Consider the following 8,916-nt stretch of genomic DNA (forward strand, 5'->3'; position numbering starts at 1 on the left):
ACACGACAGTAAATTTACAAGAATTCAGGGGAGGGAGGGTGGGGTCTTCTTTATCTTCTTCCGCTGACAGAATGACCAGATACCACAAAACAGGTGTGTATATATTCAAAAAAAGAGCGGCAAAGCTGCTTACAGCCAATAGAAAACCGTTACAATAGCTGCCAAACATACCAGAAAAAAACTGGATAAAACCAGTTTCACACTTTCAGAGATGACTGACCTGACCTTTATTTGACCTTTCTTCTGACAGAAAGTCATATTAAATGACAGGGTCCATGAGGCCATGAGACCCCCGCTATATTTCTTTCAGGTTTACGCGGGGGGGCTAACATGGCCTCATAGAACCCATTCATACAATAAAAACACAAAACGCTTTAATTGTGGATAAAAATGGCCGTGTAGTTTATTTAGGGTTACATAAATTAATTAATCACCAATAAATAAACTCCATAAATTATAAAACCAAAGTACCAAACTTTTCCAATAAACCAATCCACCCAGACATGGGTGATTTTCCCACAAGGCCATGACTCAGCGAGACATGGCCCCCCCCAAACCACACAGCCATTTTTCAATGATAGTTTGTAAGTCCAAATTAAAAATATCAAGGCCAATATCAGATAAATGAACCAAATCAGGCCTATAAAGGCCCGGTAAAAAACCCTCCAAATCCAAATGCCGTAATGAAAACCCTGAAATTAAAAGAAAAAATTTTTCCATGGATTTATTGACCCTTCTCCGGATTTTATCTAAAAAAGAAAATTAATTGTTGTGCCACAAAAGTCTGGGAATAATCTTGAAAAAACAAAGTTTGAATCAGGCAGAATTTGTTTAAGATAAATAAAATCGGATCGCATGGCCGATAATAAGTCAAGAGTCCTGATTTTTCCAAGATCATTCCCAGCTACATGAAATATAATTAAATCAGGGGAAGGAAATTTAATTAGCCATTTCTTCACTTCAGCAACCAGGCAATGCCATTTCAAGCCGCGAACTCCATGCCACCAGACCTGAATATCAGAAGGATTAAAGGATAAATATTTAGTATAAGATCGTTGGCTGGCCCTCTTCCTGGCCCAGAAGATAAAAGAATGTCCGACTATCCAAATGACTAGCGGACCTGAAAGAAAAACAATAATTAATAGTCATAAAGATCATGTCGTACATATAATTTGAACCTTTTGGAGTTCCATCTTCCCAATTCCTTTATCCCTGAATCAGAAAGCCCGGCCCTAGAGGCCTCCGTAGCTGCTCCGATTCTAAACGAATGAGATGTGATTTTAAGGTGTTTTTTACCCAAAAAGCTTAAACATTTCTTTAGGACAAAATTAAATTGAAAGACCGTAACCGGAGAAAAATCACTATGAATGAATAATGGGCCCTGTCCCATAGGTCTGACCTTAATCCAATTTGCCATGTTATCAACAGGGCAAATGATTGAGACATGGATTGCTTTAATGTTCAACCTAGATCCCCTGCCTAATTGATCTGTCTTTAATTTTATTATAAATAAAATTAAAAAACGACTCATGAATCTGGACATCCAAAATCATGAGTCCCGAAGGCTCCGATTTCTTAACAGAAACCACCTCACCAACGCGAAGTGCTCCAAAAAAGGACAGAGAAAAAATAGAGCTAAATAATAAGGCTTCCTCAAAACTTACATAAACGTGGATGAGACAGGAGCACAATTCTTTCAATAAAGACAGGGAAATAGGTCGTCTCGAGTCAGGTATAAAATTGGTTTTCCTAAAGCCTTTTAAAAACTGCTTTACTGGAAAAAGATTAGTTAAAGCAATACTGCCAGAAAGTTTAAAGGAAAAATGAAACTCCTGCTAGGCATTTCGCTATTGCCGAGTAAGACAAACCGTTTTCTACTATCGATTCAGCAAACTTTAGTGCTGCTACCGGATTAGAAACTGTTGGGTCAAAATAATGTAGGTTGCAAAAATTGTTCCATTTCAGCCATGCAGCCGAATAGTCAGCCCATGATCTATTAGATAACGATTTTTTGATAAAATACTGTATCAGAGTGCAACCATGTCCCAAATTGAAAGGGGTAAGAGGGTCCTTCCGAATCCACGTTGGGAACCTGCAGGAAAAAATTCGACCACTGACGATTTTGTAAAGAGTCAGTTATGAAAAGAAATTTGCTCTTTCCCAACTTTGCTTTCAGGCATTGTAAGACCAATTGTCTCAAAATTCTGTCAGCAAAAGTATTTTTAGAAGATAACGTGTTGATAGAAAAAAAAATAAAAAATAAAAAAAATAAAACTACTGCCTGGTTAGTGGAAAGGAGTAAAATCCTGGAATTCTGCATTAGTGATCCCCAAATAAATATTCCTGCAAAAATAGAAAATAAAAGTTCCAACACATTACGTTTGAAGATAGTTTCTTAGACACCCAACTTATTGGCCACTGGATGGACATCCAATGAGAGTCAAATAAAATACTGAAGCCACACTGGCTATCCGCTGTGAAAAGAAAGGGAAAAGAATCGCCAGAGACAAAAGATCTGCCATTATGCTCTGACAAAAAGGAGAGCCAAATTCTAGCATCTTCCTTTAGGTCAGAATGGATACTAACATGCGAATGAGGTGAAGATACACCTTTAGTGGCATCCTATAAACTTCTGCCAAAAGCCCGACCTATAGGAATGACGCGAACCGCAAAATTCAATAGACCTAACAATGATTGAATTTCCTTAAGAGTGACCTTGCTCTTGGCTAAAAAATTTGATAACGCAATGCGCAGTTTAAAAATTTTCTCATCAGGAAGTCAGATTCCATTTTTTGATAATCAAGAGTGATTCCCAGAAACTCGAGGGATCTAGGCAGACTAACTGTTTTTTTTTTTTTTTGTTTTTTTTTTTGAGCAATAGGAACACCAAAGTGCTCACACATTTGGATAAATTTATTGAGGGTATCTTCGCATATTGAGGAACCATAAGGACCGATAAACAAAAAATCGTCTAAATAATGGAGGATACCTGCATCCTTACAATTAGTTTGTAAAACCCAATGAAGAAATTAAGAAAAACTTTCAAAATACGAACATGACAAAGAAAAGCCCATTGGCAGGCACTTATCAAAAAAAAAAAAAAAAAAAAAAAAAAAAGCAGTCATCAAAATAAAAATCTAAAGAATTAAATCCACACGGGTGAACAGGAAGGAGTCTAAAAGCAGACTTAATATCTGACTTGGACATTAAAGCATTAAAACCAAATTTCTTGAGGATAAGTGGTGAATTAGCCGGAAAGAGCCCTCATCTATTTTTTTTTTTTTTGGCATAATACCCAATGGTGATATATGGAAATTAACAAACAGCGGGGTTAAAAAAGGGCCTGAAACTCTGCCTAGCTGAATTTCATTAATAATTTTATCCCTAGCTACCTCAGGGTGAGCCTTTAAAGAGGGTAAATTAGGAACAACAAAACAACCCGCCCCTTTAAATTGTGGGATAAATAATCATTCAGAAAAACCATTAAAAAGCAGCTCACTGGTCTCCTGGTTGGGATATTTGCTTAGCCATACTGACATGTTTGCCAGAATCACTGGCATCTGTGCTTTTTGAATTAGGCTCCTTACGTGAGGACTGTTGAGCTGCTTGTTACTTAAAACATTTAGACATAGGGTGTGAGTTACCACAGAACGAGCACTCATGGCGGAATCTACAGTTGTTCCACTTACAAAAGGAATCGTTGAAAGCGAAACAAACACCGCATTTACTTGAACTAGAAGGGGTGAACGGATAATTTGTGCCTGAAAGCTTCATCATAATTCCAGCTTCCAGGATTATGTCCAAGTGCTGAAATATCTTGCTGCAGAAATGGGGAGATTTTTCACCCAAAACTGCAGCAAAAACAGAAAAAGCTTGCACCCAGTTATTGAAAGATTTAAAGATGGATAAAATGATTATTCCAAATAAGCTCTTTAACAGAAGGGCTTAAATGGAATCCTAAGGGAGACAGCTCACATGTCAGAGCTTCTTTAAAAGAGTTAACAGGGGCGGTGTTAGCTGATGAAATGTCAGAGATTGCAGCACTGTGTACAGCTGATGTGACAGCAAGGGGGGGGGGAATAGCTTCTCTTAAAGTTTCAGCTAACACTTTTCTTTATGATGTCTTTTTAATGTGAGTGTGGGACAGACAAAGAAACATTGAAAGTCTCACCCCTTGATGAATGCTGGTCGTTTCTCTGCTCCATACAGCAGCTGGAGCTCGAGCCCTCCATGTTGGGCAAGCTCATATGGGAAGCTGCTGTAAGCGGCGTTTCTTCATCCTCTTCTGAGGGTGATGACAGGGGGTCCTCCCGAACCGGTGGTCTGGACCGCAGCAGCAGAAGCCACCGCTGTTGTAGAATCCAATGACACCGCAGCGCTTTTACGGCTGCTGTGTGTTGAAGACATCCCGGCCGCTTCAGATGAGGCGGTCGGCGCTCTGTCATGACGCTCGTGGTGGAAGTCTCGCGCTGGGCTGCGAGACTTCTGAGGAGGGCGGCGCCGCAACTTCCTTCTTCCTTCTTGGACACTGCGGCTGGAAGCAGGCGGCGACGCCGAAGGAGAGTATGGGGTCCTTTGCCTCCTGCGCCTCCCTGAAGCGGTGGGTGTCGGCAGGACCAGAGAGGCTTGACACGGCGACCGAAGGGTATCTTCTGGAGGATGAGGGACAGCATCGGCAGGCGCTAAGATAGGTTTCATAGCCAGGCACTGCCTCAGCCAGTCCGCTCCATCCTCGCCGTCGGCTCTAGTCAGGAGCTGTTGCAGGAGATTCTCCATCCTGGGGTATGTGTCTTCTTTATCTTCTTCCGCTGACAGAATGACCAGATACCACAAAACAGGTGTGTATATATTCAAAAAAAGAGCGGCAAAGCTGCTTACAGCCAATAGAAAACCGTTACAATAGCTGCCAAACATACCAGAAAAAAACTGGATAAAACCAGTTTCACACTTTCAGAGATGACTGACCTGACCTTTATTTGACCTTTCTTCTGACAGAAAGTCATATTAAATGACAGGGTCCATGAGGCCATGAGACCCCCGCTATATTTCTTTCAGGTTTACGCGGGGGGGCTAACATTATGTGAACCCTGTGGACAATCAGTGGCTGCTTCACTGTCTTCGCCTTAGGAAGAAGTGGCTTACATTTGGTAATTCTTAAAAAAAATGCAGCAACACTCACTTCCTACAGATATAAGAGTTTGCTTAGAAGGTGGTGAGAGTGATGCGGCCACTGATTGACCACAGGTACAATCGCTGCGAGACACCGCGCCGACACTATTGGAACGTGCAGGCACTGGAATCTAGTAAACATACAGACTGAGAGGGGGTTGTTAGAATAGTGGACAAACCCTTCAAAGTTCTATATGTATGTATATATCACTGCAACAAAATATTAAAGTGTATGTATATGAATAAATAATTTATTCCATACATACACATAGAAGTATATATTGGTGTGTATATAAAAGGTGTGATCGCATATTGGTGCAATCTGTGCAGCTAAAATGCAATGGGGGCCATTTCTACCTCGAAAGCAGGTGGAATTGTGACTTAGGATGAGCTGTTATTTCTGCAAATGGCCCATATATTGTTTCTGAAACTGGGGCCTCTCCTGTATATGAGCACAAATAGTGTAAAATAAGAACACATATAATATATACATGCACACAAGCGTATGTAGATGGACACATATAACCACACATGTACTGTGTAATTTACATATCTAAGACATATACGCAGTAGGATCTCTTTACAGTATATCATATGTATACTAAACTATATATACTATGAAATAGATGAGAAAGAAAAAAAGCTCAAAGCTTGATCACCATGGTTGTGCAGTTCTTGGTGCTGCTTTACAGCTTGTGACCAAGATGTGACCTCTCCTCATCAGCCTGAAGAGAGAGGAGGGAGAGGAGGGAGGGGTTGGGGTGTGTTTTGGAGTGGGTGTGCTAAGTTCGGGCTTAGAGGACAGTGCAATGCATCATGGAACTTGTAGTATTAGGGCACAATAAGGAAGTAGTCGATTAACCCCATGAGAGCTGAATCCAGCACTGAAGATGTGCTGCTACAGCATGATAACAGGTAATATTGTTAAAATAAACACAGTAGATGTTTTCAGTGGCACATAATAGCAAGATTTATGAAAAAAAAAAAAAAACTTTATAGTAGTGGACAACTTCTTTAAGCCTAATCTAACTTCTCAGCTGAACGGTAATTCAGCCACCTCATCCGGGGAATGATCTCAGACCAAACTGTGATAATCCCAGAAAAAGATACCCAATGCCGTAAAAAATCATATCTCTGACCAACTCCATGTATGAGCGAGCTCCAAATCATTACTCTCATGTGCAAACCAAAATATCTGGAGGGCGATCTAACCGAACAAATCGATGAACTTCTTTTATGAAAATCAAGCTGCTTATGGTCTCTTCTCATGTCCACCCCGGTGGTGACCCAATAGACGTATGTGGCATCCCAGGAGTTTGGGTACCACAGTGGTATTGCTTTCCTTTTGGGGAGGGTGATGCCATGCCTGCAAACGATGAGGATCCCTTTGACAGGTAATCTGTACATGCAACATGTTTTGACTCCAGGCCAGAAGGGGGAGCTCTAGACCCGATTTCAGGGGAGCTTCAGGGGAGCTTCCCTAGATAGAGATATATATTCTGGCTTGGAGGAGGAGTTAGTTAGTTCAGTCTGGAGTTTGTGTGAGACAGAGAAGGAGGAAGGAGGACAGGAGAAATAAGGAGCTGGAGGAGAGCTGCGACTGGGCTCCCTCCATGCTGAAGCACAGGAACCAGACACCTGGAGTCCAAGGCTGTCTGGAACTGTATGCCCCACAGCAGAAACCAGAGGGCAGTAGATTGAAAATAACTTGCCCTCATCTACACCCTGAGGTACAGCAACATAAAGAGCCCGGAGTCACCGTGAATAGAGACCCCTATAAAACTGCTCGCATTGCCTACCATGCAGGAACGGTCTCAGGACAGAGAGTGAGAGAGGACCTTGAAAGAAGCCATAGGCAGCAAGGGACTATTATACAGCGTGTAGTGGAAGGCTCCCAATCTGACCTGGCAAAAGGAATTCAACTCCTTTCCAGGCTGCCTGGACTCCACCGTCACCTGTTGCTGGTACCCTGGACTGTGGCCATAAACCACCAGTAAAACAGGTAAAGAGACTGCAACCTTATGTCCTCTAATTATTTCTGGCACCACACTGTCTTTGCCAAATACACTGGGAGCCCTGGGGACCCAGCTTCACCTGTGGGAAGCCATACCATCCTTGCTGCAGTGCCATCACTCCCCAGAAGACTCCTTTAAGCAGCGTCGGTCACCCCTGACCGAATACCACAGGTGGCATCACAAACATTCTTATTTCTAATAACCCCTTTAAAGATATTCCCTTTAATTTGGACTCCCAGGGCCACGGACCGGGTCGCTGCCACCGTTACTTCCCCTTCAATGACCACCAGACCCAGTACCGAGTGCCCCTAGTCCCTGGCGGGCGCTCCACATAGGAATGGCCCATAATCCATATCAAAAGGGGAGAACCTATATAAAAATAATGACATTAGGAGATGTAACACACTTAAACTGATTTCTTAAATTTGACTAAACTTAATCTGGCTTAACATGTGATGAAAAACTTAGAGATTCCCATCTGCGTATTCACCAGACAATTCCAGGGCTCAAACCACAAACTGCAGCCTCAGTAGCAGCATCTATATGGAAGGAATGAGGCGCAAAACTAGAGGAATCCAAACAACTTAAACAACTCCTAAATATTTCCATAAACTGGTACCTTGACAAAAATGTACCATCCTCATGATGTAACAATGGGCCATCTACTTTATTAAAATGCCTCCTGAAGGTGCTTAAAGGGCACATAACCGAATCATGACCAGCCCCTAAACACACCCACTACCCTCTTCTTAACTGATCTGTTTCTGACTTTCAAATCCAAAATTCGAACCCTCTACTTGTAGCCACATCTTTTGTCAAAAGCCTTCCAATTTTCTTTTTCATGGGAGAGACCAACTCACTAACCCTTAAAGCCCTCAAAAATGCCAATGAAAAGGCCAATTAAAACAACCTAACCTTAAAATCAGAGCTGCAAACTCCCACCAGCTCCTTACCCAAACATTCCAGAAATCCAAAAGAAATGGGCGCCTGCTATCTCTCCGTAACCTAAGCCTATGAAAAATCCTAAGACCCTGTTTTGTCAGAAATATTTTTGATAAATCCCTATTATGTTGTAGTTTAAAACCAAAAGCCAAACTGGAGATCAAACGATTTACCTTTGACATAGACCATTTACTTAACGTTCCCTCACTTAAGTATAGCAACAATAATCCTACCTGATTGTCTTCAAGCAACACGCAACCAAATGATCATATCAAATTCTCCCACAATTCCCAAACAGACTGATATGCTATCCAAGTGCCAGTGAAAAGAGACGCCCTAATCAATGATTCGCCTGCTCGAAAGACAAGATCCGTAACTGAGAAGGACAGCCAAACCCTTTCGCCTCCATGTCCAGAGCCAGCAACTGGAAACAATCCCACTGAAAATGAGAAAGGGAATCAGCGATCGAGTTCTAAATAACTAGCATATGTGACGCTGCAGCACAAGCATTTAACAATAAGCACTCCAAGACCATTTGCCACAGCACCCGAACTATTGGAGAGGAAGATGCCGTAACACTGTTATTTGCTAACACTACGCCGATATTATCACAATTAAAACAAATAAGTTTTTTACAAAAGTGCTGCCCCCACAATGTCACTGCCACCAGTATTGGAAAAATCTCAAGTACACCCACATTTTTAACTAAACCCAACGATCGCCATTCTTCAGCCCACCTACCAGCACAACACTGTCCTTGAAAACAAGCACCATAGCCTGAACTGCCGGC

The sequence above is a fragment of the Ranitomeya variabilis genome, chromosome 4, assembly GCF_051348905.1.
Source record: "Ranitomeya variabilis isolate aRanVar5 chromosome 4, aRanVar5.hap1, whole genome shotgun sequence".
NCBI lineage: Eukaryota > Metazoa > Chordata > Amphibia > Anura > Dendrobatidae > Ranitomeya > Ranitomeya variabilis.